Raw genomic sequence first — 27,824 nt, 5'->3', positions numbered from 1 at the left:
GATCCTTGTTTCTGGCTCATTCTGTCTTCACCTGCAGCCTGTCTTTGTAAAACTATCCCATTAAAAATGCCCCCTATCTCTGTGCTGTTCTTTTAACTTCTCTTTTTCCTATGGTGTTCTCTCTCTCTCTCTCTCTCTCTCTCTCTCTCTCTCTCTCTCTCTCTCTCTCTCTTTTTTTTTTTTTTTTTTTTATACCCTTAAAGGCTGGTTTTACTCTTTATTCTTTAGCAGCCTTCATTGGAATGCCATTTGCTAGGCAAATGTGTTATGTTCATATTTAAAACATTAGGTCTCAGTCACAGCTCCATTTATGACATGAGTGTATCATTCAAAAGTGTGAATATGCTCACCAGGCATGGAGCTGCCTGGGTTCCCTTGCAGCTCAGAGAGAGATATAAGAGCCACTTTAAGTAAAATGCCGTTCAACATATAAAAAAATTATATACATTATACATTTTGTTAATTTAAGTTGATGTTACTGTTTTCTGCTATCAACACATGACAGTGTTACCCATAAGCTGTTTGCTTCTTGCCTTATAGATAATACACTAGCAACAGCATTTTGAGATAACTCATGCCAAATCGTAACAATGCAACTTCTCAGATCGTTAGAAATATTTTCACTAGATTTAAGAGCACACACAAGCGTTTCCTTCTTTATTCTAACTGGGTACACAGGACCCAGATATAAAACTAGACGGTGATGAGACGCCAATGGAGCAGGCAGAAGGTATCTACTCAGGACGAGGAAGTTGCAGTCTCACGATTATTAGCAATGTCTCAAGAGATTTCCAATTATGCACTACAACCAATGAAAGCTTTTAGGGGAAAGAACGCTATATAACGCCACATGTTAGCATAGTAATCTTGGTGGTTTAAAAGGAGGAAATGTTAACACCGTCATTTAGTATTTTCCTATTTAATAAGCATGCTACAATGCACTGCAGTCAGTTTGTAGCAGTGCCCTCACCGATCTCTGCCTCAGATTAATCAAGCTGCCAACAAACAAAAGAGCAAAGAACAGGACAAATGCCCCCTCTGTAATCCTTCCGACCCAGAAAGATTTCAAGCATAGCATTCTCACTTAAACGGTCTTTCAATATAAGGACTGGGTGTCTCAAGTGAGAAGCCATTCCTCCATTTCCTAAATTTGGCTAAATTAAGCATTTGACATACACTGACATGAAGCAGGGACTGAATGGCATAGCGATGTGGCAAGATCTCTGATATTCTCCTGATGGTAAGTCAAAGCCAACGCTCTCCAAAGAGGCATTTTTTGATCCAGTGTCAAATCAAGGGTTAGACCTGAAGGAAGACACTCTATAGTCATAAGACTTGCCTGACAGCCACTGAATCATTATAACTGAGCAGAATATTTAAGTAATAATTTTCCCTTCTAATATGAGAAACCTTAGCCACAACACTAATGAAACCCATGACAGACAGGCCTCTTGTTTTGACCAGGGATAAAAGACCGAAATCCTGAAGGGGTTGAAGCAGCAGCAGGAGAGATCTTGGAAACCAAGGAGCCACATGGGTACTCTGCCTGCCTGTGGGCTACAAGCACCGCCCACGCATGTCCATCTCATCCACATTCAGTTACAGATTTCTGTTCCTGCCAAAACCAGCAGTTGTCTTTCAAAGCTTGATGTCATTAAGAACAGTGATCCTGAATTGCTGATGTATTTGATTGCAATCACATAAGGTCTATAAAACCCACTTTTCTCAACGCTTAGTTGGAGAAGACACGTCACAAGAACGTCTGGTAGTCCATATGATAAGCATAGTCACCCACCAAGCATAGTCAAGATCGAAGAGGAATTAGCTTTTAAAAATGTGAAGCTGACAAGCTCCAGTTAAAAACCATTTTAAAAGATCAATTTCATTACATAGCCAATATATCTTATTTATAAATTCTTGACACGGCCTTCTTAGAATAAGGTCTACGTGGTAACTGGTAGAGAACTTCTCTAGTCTGTTTATCCAGAGTTTGAATGCTGTAAATTCATTCCCACAGAGCTGGGCACCCTTAATGACATTTCCTCTAGGAGCAGAATGACCAGCACACACTGCGGGTGTCAGAGGATGTGAGGCAAACTTGTCCCTGAGGACACAGAAAAAGAGCTCTGATTTCTAGGACGTTAGCTACTGCTTACTGCTGCAACACATAAAATTTGTATGCTGGGTTCACTTCTTCATCTTGAAAAACACTGATCCTGCCATTGTTATTTAACTAAAAAAAAAAAAAAAAAAAAAGGCTATCTTTGTTCTTTAACCCTCAGAGAGCGAATACATTTGGCAAGTAACCAAAAAAGAAAAAAAAATCAGAAACTTGTTCTTTGTCCAGTCTACAGAGGGTTAAAGTGTAGAATTTTCTGTTATAAGGCACCCTTATTCCACTTTTTTCTTAAAAGAAACTTTTTTTGGTTTCTTGTAACTTTTCAGTGAGTCTATCCTTTGTCTCCTCCATTTTCTCTGTGATGAGCTCCTTGGTCTTTTCTATTCTGCCCTGCGAATACTCCTTGACTGGGGGTGGGATTGACATGTAACCATGACTTCGAAAATACTTCACAGTAAAGGACGTTCCTCCCAATGTCACGATGTAGCGGGCAAGCGTTTCCATCTTAAACATGGCGTAGGCTGTCAACGCATTCCCACTTTGGGAGTTTTTCAGGATGTCTACTACACTGTTGGGTAGCCCAATGAACTCTAGGAAGAGGATGACATTCACTCATCTCTTAGGGTGCCGAACCACAGGACTTGAGCAAACGCTAGGCCTCCACCACCCAGGCCAGCCGAGCCCCCCTATGCTGTTCTCCTAAGTACCCTAATCTTTCTGTGAGTTGAGCATATCCTAGTTCTAACTCAGTCTGTCAAATCTTATCGGGGTTGCCACTTTGTGTGCCCCTCAGGTAGACCTTACTTTCAATCATGGCTGCTTCCTTCTACAAACTAACTTTACCTACACAGTTTGGGGTTGAAGGTGTGTCATTCCAGCTGTATCACTGAAACCTAGGAGGTCTTTGGTTGTGATCCCTTGCCAGAGAAGCCATGCTTCTGGGTTAAAATTCCTTCTACAATGTGTAATTAAATAACCCGAAAATGGAAAAATTATTGAGGTCTACCTTAGGGTTCACTGTAGCTTCATGTAGACTCTTCAGACAAGGGCAAAAAAGCAGCCACACCCTTCACCAAAATATCACAAAACACTCTCCAGTCCAAATACTAACATTCTTCTCCTCTGAAACCTCTTGAGCCGCCCCTCCCCTATTTCAAATCACCCTCAGCACCAGTGTCTTCCATAGTCCCACTAGGGTGGCCTATTATGACTCACTTAAAGCATCTGCTGCTCTTTAAATCTAAAGTCCCAACATCCATAATCCTCCAAACAATAAAGGCCATAAAGCCATACCCCAGCCCCAGGTACCAACTTCTGTCTTAATGTTCCCATTGCTATGGAATCCATGACCAAAGCAACTCATATAAAGGCAAACATTTAATTGGGGTTGCCTTAGAGTTTCAGAAGTCTAGTCCACTATCCTCATAGCAGGAAGAAGGGGAGCATGCAGGCAGACATGGTGCTAGAGAATGAGCTGAGAATTCTGCATCTTCATCGGAAACAATTCTATGAAAATCAAGAAAAAGATAAAGCTTTCCTACATCTGTATATCTATTCAGTATAGTGCGTGAAGTAAGACAAGACAAAATTTAAAAGCTACAAGTAGAAAAAAATAGAACTGTCTATATTTATAGACGATGTATTATAAATAAAAGATCCCTCAAATTTCACATAAATGCTTCTAGAAATGATCAACGCACTCAGGAAATTGGCTGGGTACAAAATCAGCTTTAAAACATCAGTAGCCTTTCTATCTACCAATCACAAAAAAATGAGAAGAGCAAGCTCATCGTAATTGCCCCATTCATAAAAGCTTTAAATATGTAGAAGTAAACTTAAAGAGAATTAACTACAATGAAAACTTTAACTCTCTGAAGAGATAAAAGAAGATACTAGAAGGAAAGAGTTCCCATTGTCATGGGTTGGTAGAATCAATATTGTGATGAATACTACCATATCAAAAACAATATACAGATTTAGGGCAATTTTAACAAACACTCCTTCCCCAATACTTTTCATAGAAATAGAAAAAAAATTATAAAATTCAAATGAGGCAATAAATGACCCTGGATAACTAAACAATCATAATTAAAAAGAATAAAGCTGGAGTTATTACCATACCAGATTGTGAAGTATAGTAATAATAATAAAAATAACAGAAAGCGAAACTAGATGTACAATGTGGAACAAAACGAAAGAACATAAATGTTTATAATCACAGCCATCTGATTGTTGACAAACATGAAAAGATGGAGAGAAAATAATGGGCATCTTCAACTAATGCTAAGATGGGGACCCTGTATATTCACATGTAGAAGAATGAAATTAGAACCCTATATATCACCCTGCAGAAAAAAAAAATCAGTTCCAAGTGAACAAAGACTCCAATAGGGATTATGAAAGCTTAAAGAAGAAAATATACACAGTACCCTATCTAATATAGGTGTAATCTAGGAATTTATGAATAGGACTCTATTTGTTCAGGAATTAAGACCAGTAATTGACAGCTGGGACCACGTAATATTACAGCCACCTGCACAGCAAAGAAAACCATTCCTGAAGTAAAAATAAAGCCCCCAGAATAGAAAAGAACCTGTGCCAAGTACAATATAATAGAAGAACATTAATTAATATTCAGAACATTAAAAACTCAAGATCAAAGAATTTTAAAATTACACAATAAAATTTTTTTCAGAAACTCTCACAGAAAAATTTCAAGAAAAGAAAGAAAAATGTCTATGAAATAACTTTAAATGTCTTCTTCATCCTTGGCAAGTAAAGAAATGTAATTAAAACTCGTACAGTTATTCTCAAAAATCAGTGCAAAAAAACTTTTCAAAAATGTAAAAAAAACCAAACCAAAAACCACCCTACTAAACCACCCAGCTGAACTCTTCCTTGGCAAAGTCCCAAAGGTCTTAACACCCTACTCCACAGACACTTGCTTAGCCACATACAAATGGAAATAATCTGTTCTTCGATGATAAATTGATAATGAATGTCATTTATACACTATGGAATACTATTCAGCTTTAAAGAAGAAGGAAATCTTGAAATACACATGGGGAAGGGCAGTGCCACTGGCGGGCAGGTGGTTTGGGGTCATATGAGAAAGCCAGCTGGGCATGCCGTAAGGAGTGACTCCTCCGTGGCTTCTCCATTAGTTCCTCCCCCTTGAGTTTCTGTCATGGTTTCCCTCAGTGACAGAATGTGGCCCAGGAATTATAAGATTAAATAAACTCTTTCCTGTCTAAGTTGCATTTAGCTTTGTTTTGTCACAGTAATAGAAATTATTACACCAACAGGTAAGTCTTTTTAACCCTTTATCAAAGAAGCTTCTCTTGGCAGCAGATGGAAACCATTACAGAAAGCCACAGCTTGTCAAAATGCAGAGATCAACTGATCCTTGGGTATGCAGCCCAAGAGATGCATGTACAATACATCTCCTGTGCCTAAGGATCAGGACCAACACACAAGAGGGGTGGGAAAAGTCTAAGAGCCAAAACCCCAGAAAGTCTGCTGTGAAGTTATTTTTCCTGGAAATGAAAGGGAAGCTACACCCATGAGACCTCAACAGTATTGCTAAACAATCCCTAAGTCAGTATAATACTAATAGACACACTACTGTAGAAGGCGTGCATCTCACTGGGCAGAACCTAGAAGAAGAATTAAAGGCCACTAAGGATTGTTGAAAGAGGGAGACTTAGTGTTCCCCGGGGATCAGCACCATAATAGAGTATCTGATAATATATGTGGTCAGTCCTGAACCACTTGAACCATTCTAGCATACAAGCAAACCCCAAATAGTCTTCCCATGTAGAGCAATATTAGAAGTGTCATAAATTCAAATGGAAGCCTCTATACATGAGCTATAAGGGAAACATCTGTCTCTGTATAGGGTATCTTTCTGGTATCCCTGGGGACCTTTGTCTATCAAGAACCTACATGGGTGCTGGAAGCTTGTTTTTGCTCTCCCCTGCTTCTCTCAAGGTGAGATGTATGAATGTTCTGTCCCAAAGAGTTGTTAGCATATGTGAACCCTAAGGTAGAGGTTATTCTTAACTGGATTACGATGAACGACAAATCCCCTTCCACACACACTTTCTCCAGCTCTGGCTCTCCTTTGTCCTTGCTGTATGTGCTGGAGACACGGGCCTCTGGGGATCTCTGGAATTATGGAGAGAGAGAAGGAATGCTGGCGGTGGGTGGGACTCAGGGGGAGATAGCTTTCGTAAATATGCAAAAGGCACTTGGTGACATCCCTAGCACTAAATTTAGGCATCTCCAGGCCGGATACCAGACAAGCTTCTGACGGTAATAGCTAAAATTAGAGACTGAAGGGCTGGAAACAAGGACTCTGCCACCCTTTCTGTCCAGCACCCACATGCCTGGCATTACTAGGTTTTCCTCCCTCCTGTCTGTCTGTGTTTCTTCCCCAAAGCACCCTGCGCATGCCCACTTTTAATTTCACTTTCCAGTTACTGTGACATAAACAGGCTTATGTAAAAGGTCATTCTATATTCTCAACATATGAGCAGGTAGAGTACACGTGGTAGTTATTCATTCTTGCTGCTTATCATGACTGCTTATATATTTGGGGGAACGAGTCAAAGGAGCATTTACTTTTCTGAATGGTGTAGATTAGGTACAAGATAAGATTAGAAATGCATTAAGGTCACGGGTTACTAAGGGTCACATAAAGCAATATAGGCTTCTGTTTTCATTGTCACTGACAAGAAAGTAGAGGATACAGTACCCAGGCCCATCTCAGTAAATCTCCCGAAAACACTCTGCAGAGGGAGACAGAAGATTTGAAACATGTCCCAGTGTATCTTCTGCTGTCTTATAGACAGGTAGATGTCAGAGAAGGCTCCCCTAGACTGTGTCCCCACAATCTTAAGAACTGCCTGTCCTAAATATAAACTGGAGTGTTTATAAAAAAAATGACCTCTAGTGGGAAATATCAAGTAGAGATAGAATGTCTCCTCCCCTGTTAGCTGATTCTGCCATGGCTTGAGAGTTAGATGGACCGGCCTCTTGCTGGCGTGGATGCCTGTGTTTCCTAAACTCTTGCCAGTTTCTATCAAGCATCCTTAATAAATGAGCCACTTTCAGAGATGCTCCCAAAGGCGACAAACTGGGGGGTGTTAGCTATAAATATTCAGACTGCTGTGTCATGAACACCTGGGTAATCCTTCTTTCAGTCTTTCTTCTTCCATCTGGGAAGGGCATGACGTCGAGTTCTACAAGTGTTGATTGTTGTCGTTTTAGACCTTTGGCCTCATGGTATTCTAGTGAGCTGTAATAACCAAGGAGGATATCAAGATCCCGTTTCTGTTGAAAAATGGGCAGACTGTTTAGAGGTAGCAGTGCCATAAATATTGGTTCATCATGTACTTGAAACCTTGCCCGCCATGTCTAAAAGGATGCATGAGCCTGTTTCATCTGGGTGACAATACTACATTCATTGACACAGATCACACATTTGCCAGAAATTGTCTCCTCCAAAGGCCGATAGCCTGCTCACCACTCCCTCTAGGCCCCAGAGTCTAGGGAATGTGGGCAGCAGAGAAAAACCTGTGAGGACCAGCCTTGCCTGTTAGCTGTAGGCAGTAATGATGAGCTGGTCAGACCTAGCTGGCTTTGTGAAGTTTGAAGAGAAGTTTGAGCGTCTCTTAAAGACTATAGAGTCATACATGTGATCTGTGGTGATGGTCATCTGAGGCTGAAGAATCATCTGGGATGAAGAGACAAGAGGTAGCGAAGTGAAACCTTCGCTTCAGAGGCAATAGGTACTGGCCGAATGGTGCTGAAGAATCAGCTTAAGGGAGCAGCATCATTGTGATGGATCTTCTGGGAAGAAGATTTCCTTAGAGTCCGCGCACAGAGACAATGGTCCAGAGGGGACCAAGGACTGCACTTTGTGCTGGCAGATGAAGATGGTAATGTGTAAAGACTCCCACTTGGCGGTAGTTTGGGTGGCACAAAAGCCAAAGAAAACCCAGGACTATGGGATGACAGCTAAGTACAGCATCACTTGTGGGGCAGAGCTGACGTGAGTCTATGAGACAAGATTTGTGTACTGTGGAGGGCAATACCTGGGAAGTGGAGTTGCCCAAGTCTTTTAGAGCCATAAGATTGTGAGTCCCCAGTATTAAAACTAGTTTTTGTTGTTGTTGCTGTGGGTTTTTGTTTTGTTTTGTTTGTGATCAGATTGTAATAGTCCCCTGGTTTCAATTGTCAGGTGATTTCTGAAAGTGACCGTTTATGAATTGGTAGGTGGACGGGCCCCAGAATTAAGCAGGGCTACTTGGCTAACACTCCGGCATCTAGCCATCTTCTTTCTGCATCTGGCTCTGTCTCCAATTCTGCGACTGATCGCCGGAGGCTGGAGCAGAGACACACTCCCCCCCCTTAGGTTAATGGAACTTCAGGTTTCTCTCAGAGAATATACGATTTCTATGATTTATGATTACCAAAGGAGGGCATTGGGAACTGAGCCATGGGTAAGATGTGAAATGCCACTACTCAGCCCAGTCTCTCCTTAGGACATACAGTGCCCTGGCTCTTTCCTACTGACAGACTGGAAATGCCCATCTGGTGGACTAGGGGATGAGTGTAGGAAGAGGGCAACCCTGACTCAAAACTTCTCTGTCTTCGCTCCTCCATCTTGTTACAGATGAAGCTAACTGACTCTAACATTAGGTCCAAGTCACCATGCAGTTGTCTTTTCAAATACTAGGAGCCCCTGGCTTTCTTTTCTTAGGAGTCAAGGTCTCAGAATCTCCTGGAATGCTTCCTTGCAGGAATTTGTACCTATCTATAGTCACAGAACCCTCTTGGTAGCGGAGCCTAAAGGAAAGAAAACACAGAGGGTATTTAAATTTTTCAGGATGTGAGCCTCCATTTGCAGATATATATGTGCTTATTTAGGATACAGGCTTCCAAGCTGTTAGTCACCTCCAATATAGCCATAATTCCAGGTCAGACATTAGAAAGACAAGCTTTATATGTGTGGGGTAAGGACATCTTCATGGAGAAAGGGGCAGGGGCTCAGGAAAGAGGTATGAAATGTGGAACAGTCAAAGGGGGGGGCAGGAGGGGAATAAAATCTAGGGTGCAAAATAAATACATTAATTAAAAAAAAAAAAAGAAAGACAGGCTTATTCCTCCCTGAACACATGCGCTCATTGCCTCTCACCCTTAAACTTATAAAATTCGGACTCTAAAAGACAAGTGTATAGGACCCAGAGGGGTCAAGGATACCATGAGAACAGGACCCACAGAATCAACTAAGCAGGGCTCATAGGGCTCACAGAGACTGAAGCAAAAACATGGTCCCTGTATGGGTCTGAGCCAAGTCCTCTGCATACACATTATGGTTGTGTGGTTTGGTGTTTCTGTGGGACTCCCAGAAGTGGGAGTGAGGGGTGTCTCTGAATCTTTTGCTTGCACATGGGAACCTTTTTCTCCTACTGGGTTATCACACCCAGCCTTAACATAAGGGTTGTGCCTAGTCTTCCTGTAACTTGTTAAGCAAGGTGCAGTTGATATCTCTGGGCAGCTTGTTCTCTTGAAAGGGAGGAGGAGTGGGTCCTGGGTGGAGAGAGAACGTAGAGAGGAGTGGAAGGAGGGGAGGGAGAACAAACTGTTGTTGGGATGTAAAGTATGGGAGATAAATAAAAATAACAAAGAATGAAGAAGAGGAGGAGGGAAGGAAGGAAAAACGAAGGAGAGAAGGAAGGAAGGAAAGAAAGAAAGCAAATCTTTGTCAACCTGTTCAAGTCCATGAGGAAAATCTGTACTGTTAGCTAAAAAAGGGAAATGCTTTAGGTCCGGCCCGTGGTCACTTAACTGAACAGCAAGTCTCCTTTTCTAGGTAAACCACTAGGTCCATTTTATAGAGGAATAGCTGTCTTTTATGTGTACACTAAATTGCCATGTGCTGTGTGAGTTCATGGAGAATCTGGCTCTGGATATGGAATTTGACTCTCCCACCTCTGACACAAGTATATTTCGTCTCAAAATGTCCTCCCGAGTCCCCTTCCCTGAGCTGTGCTCATCTCTTGACCCTGTGACAGGGAAAAAGAAGAACAGAGCATCCAAAGAGAAAAGGCACTGTCTGTGGCTGCTGTTTATCTCATGATTAAAATTCCATTCCTGTCGGCTACTCAAACTCATTCAAAAGTCAAAGCATGATTATGGGAGATCGGTCATGATAGATAACTCTGTGTGCTGTCTTATGTTTCTATGAGGTTGACCTGAGGGCTAACCAAGGTCCACAGTGTTAACTTCATGCACAGCAATACTAATTTACTATGTGTGCAGTTTGGCTTCAGCTTCCTTTTATCAAGGTTTTATTGGATTGTACTATCTTCCGAGTCAAACAACTTCCAAGTCAAACATTAACAGTGACATCTCATAAATGATTATTACAAACAAGTTTGCCCACTGTACACTTATTAATTCTATTATGCTTTATAAGATGGCTGGATGTTTTTCCAGGATAGGAAAGAAAACTGGAAAACTTAAAGAAATACAAATGTCTGAGCACCTTATCTAAGGTGTATAAAAGGTCAAATTTCAGTATATTGATGTCAAAAATATTTTTACATAATAATTACAAGGTCTGACAAAAATGGATGCCTAGTTAAAGTTTATTTAAGTGTTTGGTTTTTATTTAAATATCCACAGTGCTTAAAAGAACCAGACTCAGGCTGGAGAGATGGCTCAATGGTAAGAGCACTGATGGCTCTTCCAGAGGTTCTGACTTCAGTTCCCAGTACCACACAGTACCTCACAACCATCTGTAATGGAATCTGATGCCCTCTTCTGGTGTGCCTGAAGATATCTACATTGTTGTTATATACTTAAAATAAGTAAATAGTTCCTTTTTTAAAAACTTCATTTAAAAAAACGTACTGGACTCATAAAACTAACCTTCTGGGTGATTCATACCTATATTCCATGACTAATGTGGTCAGGAATTTTAAAATGAAATATTGTTCCACCCTTTACATCAGAGGTTAAGTAGGCCCAAAGGGATTGTGGGACATCTCTCAGAAAAGTTTTATAACTGTCACCTATTCTATTAAGGGAGGACAAGAAGATATCCCTTGGTGAGCTCTAGCCAGTATCTAACCTAAAAGAAGGAGAAAAGGAGGAGGGAGGGAGGGAGGGAGGGAAGAAGGAGAAGGGGGAGGGGAGAAGAGGGAGGGAGGAGAAGGGGGAGGGGAGGAAGAGAGAAAGAGAAAGCCTGGCAGTACAGGGCTCGGACCATCCTCCACAAGGACCAACAGAGACCCAGAAATAATGACCTGGTGAGAAGGGGTTCAGACCAGCCAGGGAGCAGAGAGATCTCTGTCTAGTGCTCACGGAAAGCACACCCCTGCCCTGCCTGATACAGAGATCAGGAACCCAGCATTGGGCCCTCTGATCCGAGACAGTGGCTTTGGAGCACAGAACAGGGCTCGGACCATCCGCCACCAAGAACAGTGGAGATCCAGGGACACAGGCCAGGTAATAGGGAAAGGCGAGAATCAACAACTGACAACAAGATGGCAAGAGGAAAGCTAAAGAGCATACCCCAGGGAAACCAAGACAACCTGGCAACACCAGAACCCAGCTCTCCCATCACAACAAACAGCAGAATGTCAAATACTCCAGAAAAAGAAGACTCAGACCCAAAATCACACTTCAAGATGATGATAGAGGTCCTTTAAGAAGAACGGGAGGAAAAGCATAAAGAATTAGAAGCCTTTAAAGAAGAAACAAGAAAAACACTCAAAGAACTCAAAGAACTAGAAGAAAACAGAACCAAAGAGATGAAGAAATGGAAGAAGTAATTTAAAACAGAAATGGACACAATAAAGAAAACACTAAAAGAGACAACCCTAGAAGTAGAACACCTAAAAAAGAAATCATGAGTCACAGAAGCAAGCATTTCCAACAGACTACAAGAGATGGAAGAGAGAATCTCGGGGGCTGAAGACAACATTGAAAATATAGAAAAAACAGTCAGAGAAGAGGCAAAAACCAATAAGCTCCTAACCCAAAGTGTCCAGAAGATCCAGGACACAATGAGAAGACAAAACCTAAGGATAATAAGAATAGAAGAGGGAGAAGAATATCAACTAAGAGGCATAGTAAATATCTTCAACAAAATTGTAGAAGAAAACTTCCCTACCCATAAGAATGATATGACCACGAGCATAAAAGAAGCCTACAGAATTCCAAATAGGTTGGACCAGAAAAGAAATTCCTCCTGACACATAATAGTAAAAACACCAAGTGTCCAAAGCCAAAAAAGAATACTAAAAGCAGCAAGGGAAAAAGGTCATGTAACATATAAAGGCAGTCCAATCAGAATCACACCCGATTTCTCAACAGAGACTATGAAAGCTAGAAGAGCCTAGACAGACAGCATGCAGACACTAAGAGAGCACACGTGTCAGCCCAAGCTGATATACCCAGCAAAACTATCAATAACCATAGATGGAGAGATGAAGATATTCCAAGACAAAACTAAATTTACACAATATCTGACCACAACCCCAGCACTACAACGAATTATAGGTGGAAAATCCAATACAATGAGGGAAAATACAGCCTAGTAAAAACAAGAAAACTCTTAAGCAAAAAAACCAAAAGGAGAAAGAGACACAGGCACAATTCAACCTACAAAAGCAGTAATAGCAGGAAACAGCAACCACTATTCCTTGATATCTACTAACATAAATGGACTCAACTACCCAATAAAAAGATATAGACTATCAGACTGGATACAAAAACAAAACCCAGCATTTTCCTGCATACAGGAAACTCATCTCAGAGACAAAGACAGACACTATCTCAGAGTAAAAGGTTGGGAAAAAAACTTCCAAGCAAAAGGCCCCAAGAAGCTACATGGAGTGGACATTCTAATATCAAATAAAGTAAATTTCCAACCAAAAGTTATCAAAAAAGATAAGGAAGGACACTTTTTACTCATTACAGGGAAAATCTGTCAGGAGGAACTTTCAATCCTTAACATATATGCTCCAACTACAAAAGCACCCATATTCGTAAAAGAAATACTACTAGCTCAAAAATACTTTTCACCCCACACAATAATAGTGGGAGACTTTAATACCCCACTCTCACCAATGGACAGATCATGGAAACAGAAACTGAACAAGGACACTGTAAAACTAGCAGAAACTGTGAACCAACTGGAATTGATAGATATCTATAGAACATGTCATCCTAAAATAAAAGAATATACCTTCTTCTCAGCACCTCGCGGCACCTTCTCAAAAATTGACCACATAATTGGACACAGAATGAGCCTCAATCAATATAAGAAGATTGAAATACTTCCATGTATCCTTTCAGATCACCATGGTATAAAGCTGGTCTTTAATAAAAACAAAGACAACAAAAAGCCCATATACACATGGAAACTAAACAATGCTCTATTAAACGATAGCAGAGTCAAAGAAGAAATAAAGAAATTAAGGATTTTCTAGAATTCAATGAAAATGAAAACACAACATACCCAAACCTATTGGATGCAATGAAAGCAGTATTGAGAGGAAAACTCATAGCTCTGAGTGCTTCCAAAAAGAAACTGGAGAGAGCATACACTAGCAACCTGACAGCACTACTGAAAGCTCTAGAACAAAAGGAAGCAGATACACACAAGAGAGGTAGACAGCAAGAAATAATCATATTTAGGGCAGAAATAGACCAAATAGAAACAAAAAGAACCATCCAAATAATCAACAAAACCAAAAGCTGGTTCTTTGAGAAATTAAGAAGAGTGATAAACCCTTAGCCAGACTAACTAGAGGGCAAAGTGAGAGTATCCAAATTAACAAAATCAGAAAGGAAAGTGGAGAAATAACGACTGAAACTGAGGAAATTCAAGAAATCATCAGATCCTAGTACAAAAGCCTATACTCAACAATGCTGGAAAATCTGGAGGAAATGGATGAATTCCTAGACACATACAAGCTACTAAAGTTAAACCACGACCAGGTAAACCATCTAAATAATCCCATAACACCTAAAGAAATAGACACAGTCATCAAAAGCCACCCAACCAAAAAAAGCCCAGGTCTAGATGGGTTCAGTGCAGAATTTTATCAGACATTTATTGATGACATAATACCAATACTCTCCAAACTATTCCACAAGATAGAATAAGATGAAATACTACCTAACTCATTTCTTGAGGCTACAATAACCCTTGTTTCTAAACCACACAAAGACCCTACAAGGAAAGAGAACTTCAGACCAATCTCACTTATGAACATTGATGCAAAAATACTCAACAAAATCCTTGCAAACCTAATCCAAAAACACATCAAAATGATCATTCACCAGGATCAAGTAGGCTTCATCCCTTGGATGTAGGGATGGTTTAATATAAGGAAATCCATCAATGTAATCCACCATATAAACAAACTCAAAGAACAAAATCACATGGTCATCTCACCAGATGCTGAGAAAGCATTTGACAAAATTCAACACCCCTTCATGTTAAAAGTCTTGGAAAGAACAGGAATCCAAGGCCCATACCTAAATATAATAAAAGCAATATACAACAAACCAACAGCCAACATCAAACTTAATGGTGGGAAACTTGAAGCAATCCTACTAAAATCAGGGACTCAACAAGGCTGCCCACTCTCCCCCTACCTATTCAACATAGTACTGGAAGTCCTGGCTGGAGCAATTAGAAAGCAAAAGGAGATCAATGGGATACAAATCGGAAAGGAAGAAGTAAAAACATCACTCTTTGCAGATGACATGATAGTGTACTTAAGTGACCCCACAAATTCCACCATAGAACTCCTACAGCTAATAAACAAGTTTAGCAAAGTGGCTGGATACAAAATTAACTCAAACAAATCAGTAGACTTCCTATATTCAAAGGACAAAGATGTCGAGAAAGAAATTAGGGAAAAGATACCATTCACAATAGTCACAGAAACTAGGATATACGTTGGTGTGACTCTAACTAAGCAAGTGAAGGACCTGTATGAGAAGAACTTAAAACCTCTAAAAATGGAAATTAAGGAAGATCTCAGAAAATGGAAAGATCTCCCATGCTCATGGATTAGAAGGATCAACATTTTAAAAATGGCCATCTTACCAATAGCAATCTAAATATTCAATGCAATCCTTATCAAAATTCTAACCCAATTCTTCATTGGGTTGGAAAGAGCAATTTGCAATTTCATCTGGAATAACAAAAGACCTAGAATAGCAAAATCCATCCTCATCAACAAGAAAACGTCTGGGGGAATCACCATCCCTTACCTCAGGCTATATTACAAGGCAATTGTGTTTAAAACTGCATAGTACTGGTACAGAGATAGGCAGGTGGATCTATGGAATAGAATAGAAGATCCAGAAATGAGTTCTCACGTACATGGTCACCTGATTTTTGCAAAGGAGCCATAAACATTCAATGGAAAAAGGACAGCCTATTCAACAAATGGTGCTGGTCCAACTGGCACTCAGCATGCAGAAGAATGAAAATAGACCCTTTCTTATTTCCTTGTGAAAAGCTCAAGTGCAAGTGGATCAAAGATCTCCACATTAAACCAGATACACTGAAACTATTAGATGAGAAAGTAGGGAAAACCTTAGAACACATAGGCACAGGAGAAAATTTTCTGAACAAAACACCAATGGCTCAAGGTCTAAGGTCAAAGGTTGACAAATGGGACTTAATGAGATTGCAAAGTTTTTGTAAGGCTAAGGACACTGTCAAGAAAACTAAACGGCAGCCAGCAGAGTGGGAAAAGATCTTTACCAACCCCACATCAGATAGAGGCCTAATATCCAAGGTATACAAAGAACTCAAAAAGCTAGACACCAGAGAATCAAACAACCCTATTAAAAAATGGGGTACAGAGCTAAACAAAACGTTCTCACTTGAGGAATATCGAATGGCCAAGAAACATCTATGGAAGTGCTCAACATCCTTAGCCATCAGGGAAATGCAAATCAAAACAACCCTGTGATTCCACCTCACACCAGTCAGATTGGCCAAGATCCGAAACTCAGATGACAGCAGATGCTGGCGAGGTTGTGGAGAAAGAGGAATACTTCTCCACTGTTGGTAGGGTTGTAAACTGATACAACCACTCTGGAAATCAGACTGGCAATTCCTCAGAAAATTGGACTTAGTACTACCTAAAGATCCAGCTATTCCACTTCTGGGCATATACCCCAGAGACACTCCAATATACAACAAAGACGCATGTACCACAATGTTCATATCAGCTCTATTTACAATAGCCAGAAGCTGGAAAGAACCCAAATGTCCTTCAGTAGATGAATGGATACAAAAATTGTGGTACATTTACACAATGGAGTACTACTCAGCTATCAGAAACAATGACTTAATGAAATTCTTAAGAAAATGGCTGCATCTAGAGAATATCATCCTGAGTGAGATAACTCAGTCACAAAAGAACAGACATAATATGCAGTCACTGATAATGGGATACTAACCCCAGAAAGCTCTGAACACTCCAGAAACAACTCACAGACTGCGTGAAGTTCAAGGTAAAAAAAAAAAAAAAAAAAAAAAAAAAAAAAAAAAAAAAAAAAAAAACAACAACAACAACAACAAAAAAACATTATGCTCAATCCTTACACACCAAGAAAACTTTGACTAATTCCGGGTTACATCCTGTTTTACATGTAATTTTTACTCATTGTAACTAGTAATACATTAATGCACACTATCAAACCTTTGGGAAAAACAAAAAGCCAAGCACTGACAAAAATGTATTCGTATACATTCATGCAAAAATGCTTAAAATTTGTTCTTTTATCTTTGTTTATCAAAATAAATTTGTTCAAAAAGAAAAGAAAGAAAGAAAGAGAGAGTCTTTGGCTCATGCTGACACAGAAAGAACAATTGGTAAGAGGAAGACTAGGGAGGAAGTAGATGTTTCTCTCAAACCCAGGTGACACCTGAGAACAAACTTCATAGGTGATCTTGACAGTGACATGGCATGAAGTGGTGTATTTCAGCTGGAAAGTGTAGCAAAAGAATTAAGATGACTGGTGTGTTTCTTTGACAGTTTAAGGGATCATACATCCTAAACATTAGGCTTCAATCTATGTAAGATGTATAGACAACCGTTCCTTATGATTTTCTTCTCGATAAGAAAAAAGTGTTGCCCAAATGTAAGACAACCATAATCTTGGTTCAATGCAACATCGTAATGCCTACCTGAATCCAAGAAGTACAGGCCCAATATTCTGTCTGTCTGTCTGTCTGTCTGTCTGTCTGTCTGTCTGTCTGTCTCTCTCTCTCTCTCTCTCTCTCTCTCTCTCTCTCTCTCTCTCTCTCTCTCTCTCTCTCTTCTCTCTCTCTCTCTCTCTCTCTCTCTCTCTCTCTCTCTCACACACACACACACATACATACACACACACACACACACACACACACACACACATCTGGAAAGGACTTCACACTGATTTCTATCTACTCCAACGGCTCTCAACTTTCCTGAAAGTAGATCTTGGTGAATCATTCTAACAACCAGCTATGTGTGTGGGACTTTCCTGGAAATGGTTGCCCTACTTGCCCTACTCTGTGTTATACTGTCCTGGCCTCGGGAGTTCTCTTCCCCCTCTCCTTCTGCTTCTATAAAAGATCCTACTGATGGATCCCAGATGCACTCCCCACCAGAATGTTGCTGTTTCACCCTGGTCCAGCTCTAAGAGCCCAATCTTAAGAGTTTCCTATTTTTGAACCAACACTCCCTAGACTCTGAGCCCTCTCAACAGGAAGTAGCTATAGCACTCACATACCCCTAACAGCAGTTGCTTTTGATCATGAAAAGGACAGAATGAAGGGGTGTTAGAGGGACATAAATTAGGAATGCAAAAATGAACTTTCTGAAATGAAATAGTGGTTTCTTATTTCTGAAAGCCATTGCCAGGGGAGAGAGCTAGAAGGCAAGAGGCCAAGTATCAGTCAGGACCAATATGGTAAAGGGGAGGACAAGGGGGCCTATAAAATACCCCAGCCAACGTCTGCTTAGAGGATTTTCAGCCTTATGCTTCTCCCAACCCTAATATGTTAAGATGTTACTTTTCTTTCCTGGTGGCTCCATCATTTGTTTGTTCCAGAGAAACATGTCTCACCGAGACAACCACTGTCACACGCACCCCTCCTCCATCGCACTGAGGTTGTCCCCAATTGAGACTGAACTACTCTGTGTACTTGAAAATAAGACAGGGTTTGCCTTCAAGGACCTTAGTGACACCCTGACCCTGTGCCTGAGAGGCAAACAGCTACATGTGGCAGCCAAGTAATAGAGAATGTGAGACAGATGCTGGATGAGGGGGCTAGCCAGTGACAGCTGGGGTCTGCGGAGCTGCTGCAAATGCTGCAGGGTTTTGTTTCAGTGCTTGGCTTGGCCCTTCGGAAAACAGGAGCTCAGTGAAGAGACAGTTTGACAGTTTAAGCCAAAGTATACTTAGGAAACAAAGCAGCAAATGTTAATTAAAACCAAGCAAACAGGCCAAAGGGACTTTGAGATGGGCTGCCCCAAGGCCAGGAGCAGCACAGGAGCTTCTGTATTGTAGGCCTTAAAGAAGTTCTTGTGTGTACTTATGATGTGGGTACCATATTTGTCCCAAATTGTGGTGAACTGCATCTTCTTTTAGGAATGTTTCTTCTATGATCCCCATAAAAAAATAATAATAAGGAAAAGGCATTAAAACTACAATGCTAGTGCTAATATAACCAGGATTCAAACCCACGCTAGTGCGCACGTATGGGCTGATACAGTGGGGAGAACCTCACTCAGCGCTGGGGATACCATCCACAGAGAGATATCAGCAGACACAGCTACCCAGACGCAATTACCACACATCTAACTTCTTGTCTCTAGGGCAGTTAAGGCGTGTCCTCTTTCTGGAATATGTAGAGGTTTTCTAATAAGTCATTCCATGATTCTGTTTCAATTAGATACAAGAATATGGAAAACAGCAATAGGGCCCTGGTATGTTGCTGGGGGAAACTGACAATTTCCTGTATTTAACTCTGCCCTTATCCCACAACTTAGAACCCCAGTTATTACTGTGGCAACACAGACTTCAGATATGAACCTCTATCTCGAGCCCCAGACCTGATAGAAAACTATACTAGGGGCCAAGGAAAAGCTCCTATAATTTGCCTTTTTTTTTCTTTTTACCAATTTCTAGGGTTCTTTTTTTTAACAAAAAAAATTGTGTCTGTACTTGTTATTTCTCTTTTACCTTTAAATTTTTATTTCTGTATTTCTGTTTCATAATTAGCCTTTAAATGTTATTTTCTCTTTCTCGAATTCTTTACTATTCATCTTCTTTTATTTCTCTTTGCTTCTTTTCCCCCATTTTGTTCTTGCTTTAATTTATCCTATCCCTGTTTACTTTTACTTTCATTAATTTTAACTGTATGGTTCTCACTGGATGCTATGTTTTCCCTTTTCTTTTCTGTGATCAATAACGAGGTAATAGTTGTCATTAATTTGTGTTGGAGCTGTTGTTTATACAGTGGTTTATTTGCTGTTTTCTAGGTGGGACTGGGAAACTGAGGAGCCAAAAGGAGGTTGCTTGCTAACCAGAACCCTTATGAAACCAGGCCACCTGATTCTTCTAGCCACTCAACAGCCCCAAACCCTAGATCTGCCAGATATAGCCCAATCCTAATCTGGTCAGCCCTGCCCACATCACCCACAACCTCTAGATTTGGGCCAGGACATACATTCCGTGCACCAGCTTAACCCATCCTGTTTACAACATCCATGCCATAGCCAAACTCCAGGCCCAACCCAATCTGTAAGTCCTGTGTTCTGTCTTAGCCTATTGTACCCATATCAGAAACAGAGCTAACAAAAGGAGTCTTCAAGCCCACATCTCAACACACACACACACACACACACACACACACACACACACACACAAAACCAAATAACAGGAAAGACTGAGACACTAGTTCCCTTCAAAACCCACAATTCCTATAGAAATGGCCTCTGATGGAAATTACCTACATAAACCCTATGGTACAGAATTTAAAACAAAACAACAACAAAGTCATCCACTTCATCAAGGAATGCAAACAACTTAATAAAGACAAAAGTAAACAAATGAATATATCAGTTGTGGGAACTAATGAAAGCAACGCAAAGATTTGAGAAGTGAATTCAATAAAGAGAAAGATTAAAGAAAACTCAAGCTGAAATAAAACAAGATTAAATCTTTCCAAGTAGAATGGATAAAGGCAAGGAACTTTAAAGCAAACAAATGCCAAACACACACACACACACACACACACACACACACACACACACACACACACACACACACACAAACCAAAACAAAAAAACCCAAACAAACAAAAAAAAAAAAAAAAACAAAACAAAAAACCACAAGAAAAGAACATCCAGGGAATGTGGGACACATTACTTGAAGTGTAGGCACAGAAAAAGAACCCCAGGTCAATGTCACAGAGCAGATCTTCAACAAGATGGTAGATGCAAACTCCCCCCTCCCCGCCCCCAAACTACAGACAGAATAGCAAACAAACATCACTCTCAGGACTTTGTTTATTGTCGTCTTATTTGTTCCCTTAACCTAGAACTGACCTTATTACTTGCATTCAATTAAAAGGGTATAAAAACAGACTACGATAAAAATGAATTCGCCTTTCAGCCTCAGAACTGGCTGGGGGTCAAGCTTCAGTGTTATCTAATTGTCTCCTTCTTAATCTTTGCTCCGCTTCTGCTTCCGGAGAACAGGTTGACTGACTGAGCCGGCTTGGTCAGCACAAACTTAAGGAGCACTCACTGCCAAACGATGAATAGGTCAGGAGAAGGAAAGAAACACAGCCCTAAAACGGAGTGAAAATGAAAATACAATGCAGCAAAAACCGCTGCAATCATGTTAAAAAGCTGTCCCCAAAGGGAAGTTCATAGGCCCAAACGCCTACATGAAAAGTAAGAAAGGGCACAAGGAAATGACTGAATACAAATCGAGAAATGGATTCGCAGTATATAGGGCACGAGGAAGGCAGGAGACAGCGCGGTTTGAGTCGCAGAAGGATGGAGGAGAGGGCATCCGCCCTGGCCTTGTCTCCTTCTCTCTTGTCCGAGCTTCAGCACAGTCTGAGATGGCTGGAAGTAAGGCTGGAAAGGACTCCGGGAGTGTCCCACGGGCCTTACTCATGCACACCTGAAATCTAGGACTTCCAGCCACGGACGTGTGGGTGGCAGAGCTGCGGTGTGCAGCGCAGCCATTCCGAAGTACCTCACCACAGAGGTACTTGAGTTGGAGGAAATGCATCAAAAGACTTGAAGGTAAAGCATATTACCCCTCCTCACTTTCAGCTTGCTATACGCAGAAATGAAGAATTGGATTCTCTGAATAAGGGTACGATTTCGGATGGTGGTGTTATCCACACACAGCCACAAATCGCTGATTGGGAAGATGTCTGTCTAAGGATGCCTGGATTCCTTTTTATCTCAGGACTCTAAATATTGGTAGCATGGCCTCCAACAAGCACATTCTAGTAGTCCAGTATTCCACCCTTGGTTTGTCTTCTTCTCCTTGTCTTTGTCTGAATCCTACACCAAATGTGGCAATGCCCTATACCTAGTCAAAATCAAGATGTAGGATGTAGTGGCAAATTTTATCCTGCTCAAACTTCTCCTGCTCATTCAGATCTGAGGAATCTTAGTACCTCTCCAGTTCTGACCAAACACAATCTGAGTCAGAGCCATTGTCCGTTGGGGAGGGGGGGCGGCATATTAAAGTAAGGATCCATGATTTGCCAAAGACTCAATATATATAAAAGCAAAGACCACTTTATTCTGCGGAAATTCAACATTTGGGGGCCTACCTTTAACAAGATGGAAATACCCGGGTGAGCTGCAGGCCCAATTTAAAGCAGATTAGGGGAATACCTGGGAAGACCATTATCTTGATTGGTTGGCTTGATGTTTAGGAGTGTGGGGTTGGCTGTTGGTTAGGACTCTGGGGACATTTCAAAACTGTTTTGGATAGGGAGCTGGGGATCCCTGGAAAGTGTCACTGACTACACTGCTCTTGCCTCAGGCCAGGTGGTTGGGCAGCTTCCGATCAGCTGCCCGAAGCCTGTGGTTTTTCCAGTAACCGACTTGCTCAGATTTGCCCAGTTCTGGGAAGCAGAAATTTAGGCCTAGTCTCATGAACTGCGAGCTTGAAGCCTGTCATGGAGTCAGCCTGTCTCAGGCACCTGATTAAAAAATGCACTCATCCTGGTTCAGAATCCTAACCCAGCTCCTGTCAATCCCTATCCTCTCCTATTTCCAAAACAACCCTCTCCTCTATATGCTTTCAGTCCTCAGAGTGCAGAAATTAGTGAATTCCTTCCCAGTGCCCATCAGATCCATGTCAAGGTCTGTAGCCTTAAAATGTTGTATAGTAACTTGGCAGGTTCCTTATAAAGCTGTTGTCATCTGAACTATCTTAGAACCAGGCAGTTTCCTGGACAGTAGCTGTAGGTGATCTGCTTGGATTCTCCCAGGAAACCTTATCATCTTTGCCCCATCGCAATAATTGCACACTTTTACATTACATACACACATACATACACACTCATACACATATACACACACATGCACACATACATACACACTCATGCACACATATACACACATACACACACATGCACACATACATACACACATACACACACATACACACATACATAGACATGCACACACATACACACACAAATACATACACATAACACACACAAACAAACAGATACACACACATAAACACACACATTCACATACACATACATACATACACTCATACATACACATATACACACATATACACACATAAACACACACATTCACAAACAGATACACTCACATAAACACACACAATTCACACACACACACACACATTCACACACTACATTAGTGGTGTTTATCACTGTCAATTCAACCATCTTCCCCAACACTCCTTGCTCTTAGATGAACTAAGCTTAACCATAGTTTTGAGTCCTTTTTTCCCTGGAAGTATTACTTATCTTTCTAGAAGCTTTGGCTATCCTAGCTTAGCTCACAGTAGGGTTGCAATATGTTCTCTGTGTGCACAGTGGGCTTGGATACCAGCACCACCAGCAGCTTCAGAATGTCCCAGGATGCCATTGAGGCAAATGGGGTCATGGTGGGGAGCAGAAAGAATGGAGCCCAGCAGCAAGTGAGCTTTCTGCTCTCCAATGAAGTATAGGCCTCCACTGCCCCAGGATGCTGTTCTACTCATGCACCATTGACCAGGGGGCACTGGGGACGCCTGGGCAGTCAGCCGAGACACCAGCCCTGCTGACAGGACGTTCTCACTCAGTCTTATTTATCCACAAGATGCAGGGGTTCATTCAAAATATGCAAGTCAATAAATATCATCTCACATAACACACTCTAAAAAATTAAATTATAACTCAATAGATACAGAAAAATCTTTTAAAAAATGAGAAAAAGAAAGAAAAAAAAATCCTTTGATAAATATCCAGCAGGCTTTCAGGATAAAAGTTGTAGAGTACAACTGTATGGAATATATACATATGTATACATACACACATGTATATATGTGTGCATATATGCATAAATGTATATGTACACAAACACACACACACATGCTGCATGTCACAAACCCACAGGGATCATCATCCTAACTGGATTAAAACAAATTGATCTCATTGATTTGGACCCACACAGGGCTAATCACTGTCCCCACTCATTTTTAACACTGTTTAAAGCACTAGCTGTGTTGTGCAATGTTAGTGATCTCCCCCAAAACAGACAGGAGCCAATCTGATGGAACTCAGAGCAGGGTCTTTATTCTATTTGATCTAGCTCAGCTCCCCCCCCCCATGCACCTCTGTCATACAGGGTGGTTTTGCTGAGGGTTAATGTCTATCAGGACAAAGCTTTATAGGAAGCAGGAAGCACGGAGCACAAGTGTAACCATCTAATTGGAAAGCTACTGTGGCCGGTAACATAATTGGCTGGTGCTGGGAGTCATATCATAAACTTAACTTCTGCTCTCCTCTGCGTTGGGGGTCATTAGGCAAGGGGTGGGATTGTAACCTGGCGATGCCGGTGTTTCAGGGGAATAACCTGAAGATGCTGATCTTGTTGGGAATTAGCCTAGAGACTGGAGATAGGCTCAGGTTTTGTTGGGGGCAACTTGGAAACTAATGCTAGGTACCAGCCTGTTAGTTTACCTGAGTCCAAACTTAGGTCAGGTTCTCTAAAATGGAGTGTAAAGCTAAAAGATTTGGCATCTCAGCTGGAGTAGTAAGACAAGGAAGTAAAGGGATATGAAAAGGGAAAACAGTGAAACTGTGCGTATCTGCCAATGACATGATACAGTACATAAGCTACCCCACAAATTCTGCCAGAGAACTTCTAAAGACAATCATTGCAGCAAAATGGCAATCAACTTACAAAAATCGATAACTTTTTTATATGCCAAAACAAACTAACAACATGCTGAGTAAAAGGTGAAGGATACACTCCCATTCATAATAGCCTCAAAGAAAATGAAGTATCTTGGGCTGGAGAGATGGCTCAGTGGTTAGGAGCGCTGGCTGCTCTTCCAAAGGTCCTGAGTTCAATTCCCAGCAACCACATGGTGGCTCACAACTATCTGAAATGGGATCAGACGCCCTCTTCTGGTCTGTCTGAAAACAGCTACAGAGTACTCACATAAAATAAATAATTAATTAAATATTTAAAAAAAGGAAAGAAAATGAAATATCTTTAAATAAATGCACCTGCTCCAAGGCCATGGCCAAACTCCCACCAAACTCTTTGTTACCAGAGACACCTGGCCCAGCACCAGTCCTTTCGCTAAGGGAGGTGGCTGGTGTCGAAGGGCTAGTCTGTGTCCACATTCCTTTCTCACTAAATGAATTCTCCCAAATAGAAAACAGACTGGATTCCCACACCTCAGACAGGGCACCAGTGTTGTTAATTAGAGTTCTCAGCTCATGCCTGGACAAACCACACCAAAGCAACACAGTTCCACATGGAGAGGTTTAATAGAATGACGGGACAGGGATTGGGGACAAGAGGGAGAGGGAAAGAGGGAGGGAGGGGAAGGAGGAGGGAGGGAAAGGAGGAGGGAGAGGGGGAGGAGGAGGGAGATGGAGGGGCGTTCGGTCTTTTATGGGGGTAGAGAGGTCATTTGTTCCCAGGTAGAGGTGGGCTTCTGAACCTGTGTATCCTGGGGATGCATGGCTGTTTCCATGGCAATGGATGTGACACCTGTGGGTGGCACCATCGCTGGGGGTAGGAGCTGTTCTAGTACCAACAGAAGGGCCTTTACAATGGAAAACTTACATCTCTGAAGAAAGAAATTGAGGAGAGATTGGCAGAATTAACACTGTGAAATGGCAAGTCTATTGAAAAAACATTAGACATTCAATGTTATCAGAATCATAATCCACATCTCATTCCTCACAGAATGAGGACCCTTGAGAGCAATCCTGAGCAAAAAGAACATTATTGCAGAGGTTACCATTCCAGACTTTAAGGTATTACAGATCCATAGTAATTAAAACAATATGGTACCGACACAAAAACAGACTTGTAAACCAGTAAGACAAAATTTAAGACCCCAAAATGAGCACACATAAGTTCAGCCTTCTAATATTTAAAAATGATACAGGAAGCATACTCTTGAGAAAAGAACACTCGTCAACAAATCATGCTGGGAAAACTGGGTGTGTCTTCGGTCATTGCTGCTATATTCACAATCTGAGTATGGAAACAACCTCAATGCCCTTAACTGATGAATGAATAATGAATATGCAGTAAAGAAATATGCTGTCCAAGAAGTACTTACTGGCAGGAACCAGGTAGAGATGCCTCCTCAGGGACAATGTTAGAGCCATATAGATGTAGCTGCTGCAGACTGAACTCGGGGACCCCAATGAGGTTGCGAAAAGAAAGGACTGAGGGAACCGGAAGTGGTTGCAACTTCGAGGGAAGAACAACATTATCAACCAACCAAACCTTCCAAAACTCCCATGGAGTAAAACACCAAGAATTGAGAACACACTGAGAGATCTATTGATCCAGTTGCATATGTAGCTGGAGATAGCAGTGTCTGGCATCAATGTGAGAAGAGGCTTTTGGTCCAGGGAGGCATGTTTTCCCAATGTAGGGGAATGCCAAGGCAATGGGGTGGAGAGGGTGATTAGAAGGGAGTGCACCTTTATGAAGGCAAATGGAGGGGAAGGTTGGATGGGAGGGATAACATCTTGAAGAGTAAAAGGTTGTCAAAGGACACTGATTCCTTGCCCTAGGGATTTCCTCTGCCGCTCCCAGGAAATCCCACTTTCTTGAGATTTGAGTTCCCAAAATACCACAGAAGGTCCGGATGACCTCTGTGGAATGTTCCAACGCCCTAGGTGTGCCTGGGGGTGTACTGATAAAAAATGTATGATTCTTCCCCTTATGAATTTCCTCATTCCCCCTGTCCTCCCCCTCCTTTGTGATTTTTGCCTTTATAAGCCTGTTACAAGTTCAGGCCGGGGTCGAACTCCTCTACCCCTGCGTGGTATATGAGTCTCGACCCCAGCATGCTGGCCTGAGATCTCACTCTTTCACTTTCAATAAACTTCCTCATGTGATTGCAGCAAGTCTGGTCTCGGTGCCTCGCTGGGTGCGCGCCTCTTCTGAGATTTGAGTGAGGGTCTCCCTTCGGAGGTCTTTCAATCTCAAATGTAAATACAAAGTATTCCTTTCCCTAGGCTTTATCCTTTGGTTTCATCCAGTCACTAGGTCACTAGATAGGAAAAGAAGATCAATGAAGGGACGAGAGGCTGAGTCTCTGACACTAACTTTTCCCTTTTGTTTCTTCTTTAAGCATGACTACTAAGTACTAAGAAACCACAACTTCCCTGAATGATCAACAAAAATCAACCCTACCTCTCGGGGCTCTAGCATTTATACACCCTTTGAAAAGTTTCCAGAATTCTAAATGTGACAGAATCACAGATACTATTATGCCTCTGCTAGAACACACTGCAAACAATAGGCAGCTGCTGCAGGCAGTCTTGGGCAGCCCCATATTCCCATACCTAGGATTAAAACAAAAGCATATTCCAATAATATTTCTGCATTTTTAAAGAAACCAAAATTTCAGAATTCTCAAAATATGTCATTACAATGTCTCCTAGAAACGACAGGGTAATTTTATCCACAACACTGCAAGAATGTGGCGATCTAGAGAACACCTGGAAAAAGTACCTGCTACCATGGAAGGAGAAAATTCTATGTCCTTCTACCCTTAAAAATAGAAGGCAACTAAAGACTGATGAAATAGTGAGAAAGTCTTTCCCAGGGATGAACCCATGATAGCTTATCCAGTACGAAATGGTCAATGTTGAAGTCATATACATATGCATAAGCTTAGAAAGTCAGATTCATAAATTTGAGCACTTATACATTTATATGACAATGACAAAGAAAAATAGATCACATTCTTGTTAACAGGGGAGTTAGAAGAGAGGGGTTGAAGGGAAAAAAATAAAGAGGGAATTATGTAATCATATTTTAATTTAAAGAACAAAAAGATGGGTGAGTTGTAAATGTATGTGTGCACTGAATATTGATGTGCTTGGTTTTATAAAACAAGCACCGGT

At 41.2% G+C, this 27,824-nt stretch overlaps 1 pseudogene across 1 annotated transcript in view; it reads right to left on the bottom strand.

The window, feature by feature from the left end:
• Nucleotides 1-2,407: 2,407 nt before the first annotated feature.
• The window catches only part of LOC308432423 (mitotic checkpoint protein BUB3-like), a 65,728-nt pseudogene continuing 40,311 nt past the window's right edge, over nt 2,408-27,824 (bottom strand). Inside the window, exon 3 of the transcript in view lies at nt 2,408-2,709. The product of the transcript in view is annotated as a mitotic checkpoint protein BUB3-like (transcript). The remainder of the gene's footprint in view (nt 2,710-27,824) is intronic.

This window comes from Micromys minutus (assembly GCF_963924665.1).
Source record: "Micromys minutus genome assembly, chromosome: 18".
Taxonomy (NCBI): domain Eukaryota; kingdom Metazoa; phylum Chordata; class Mammalia; order Rodentia; family Muridae; genus Micromys; species Micromys minutus.
Note: the sequence above shows the minus strand (reverse complement) of the source record. Positions and strands in the feature narration are given on the sequence as shown.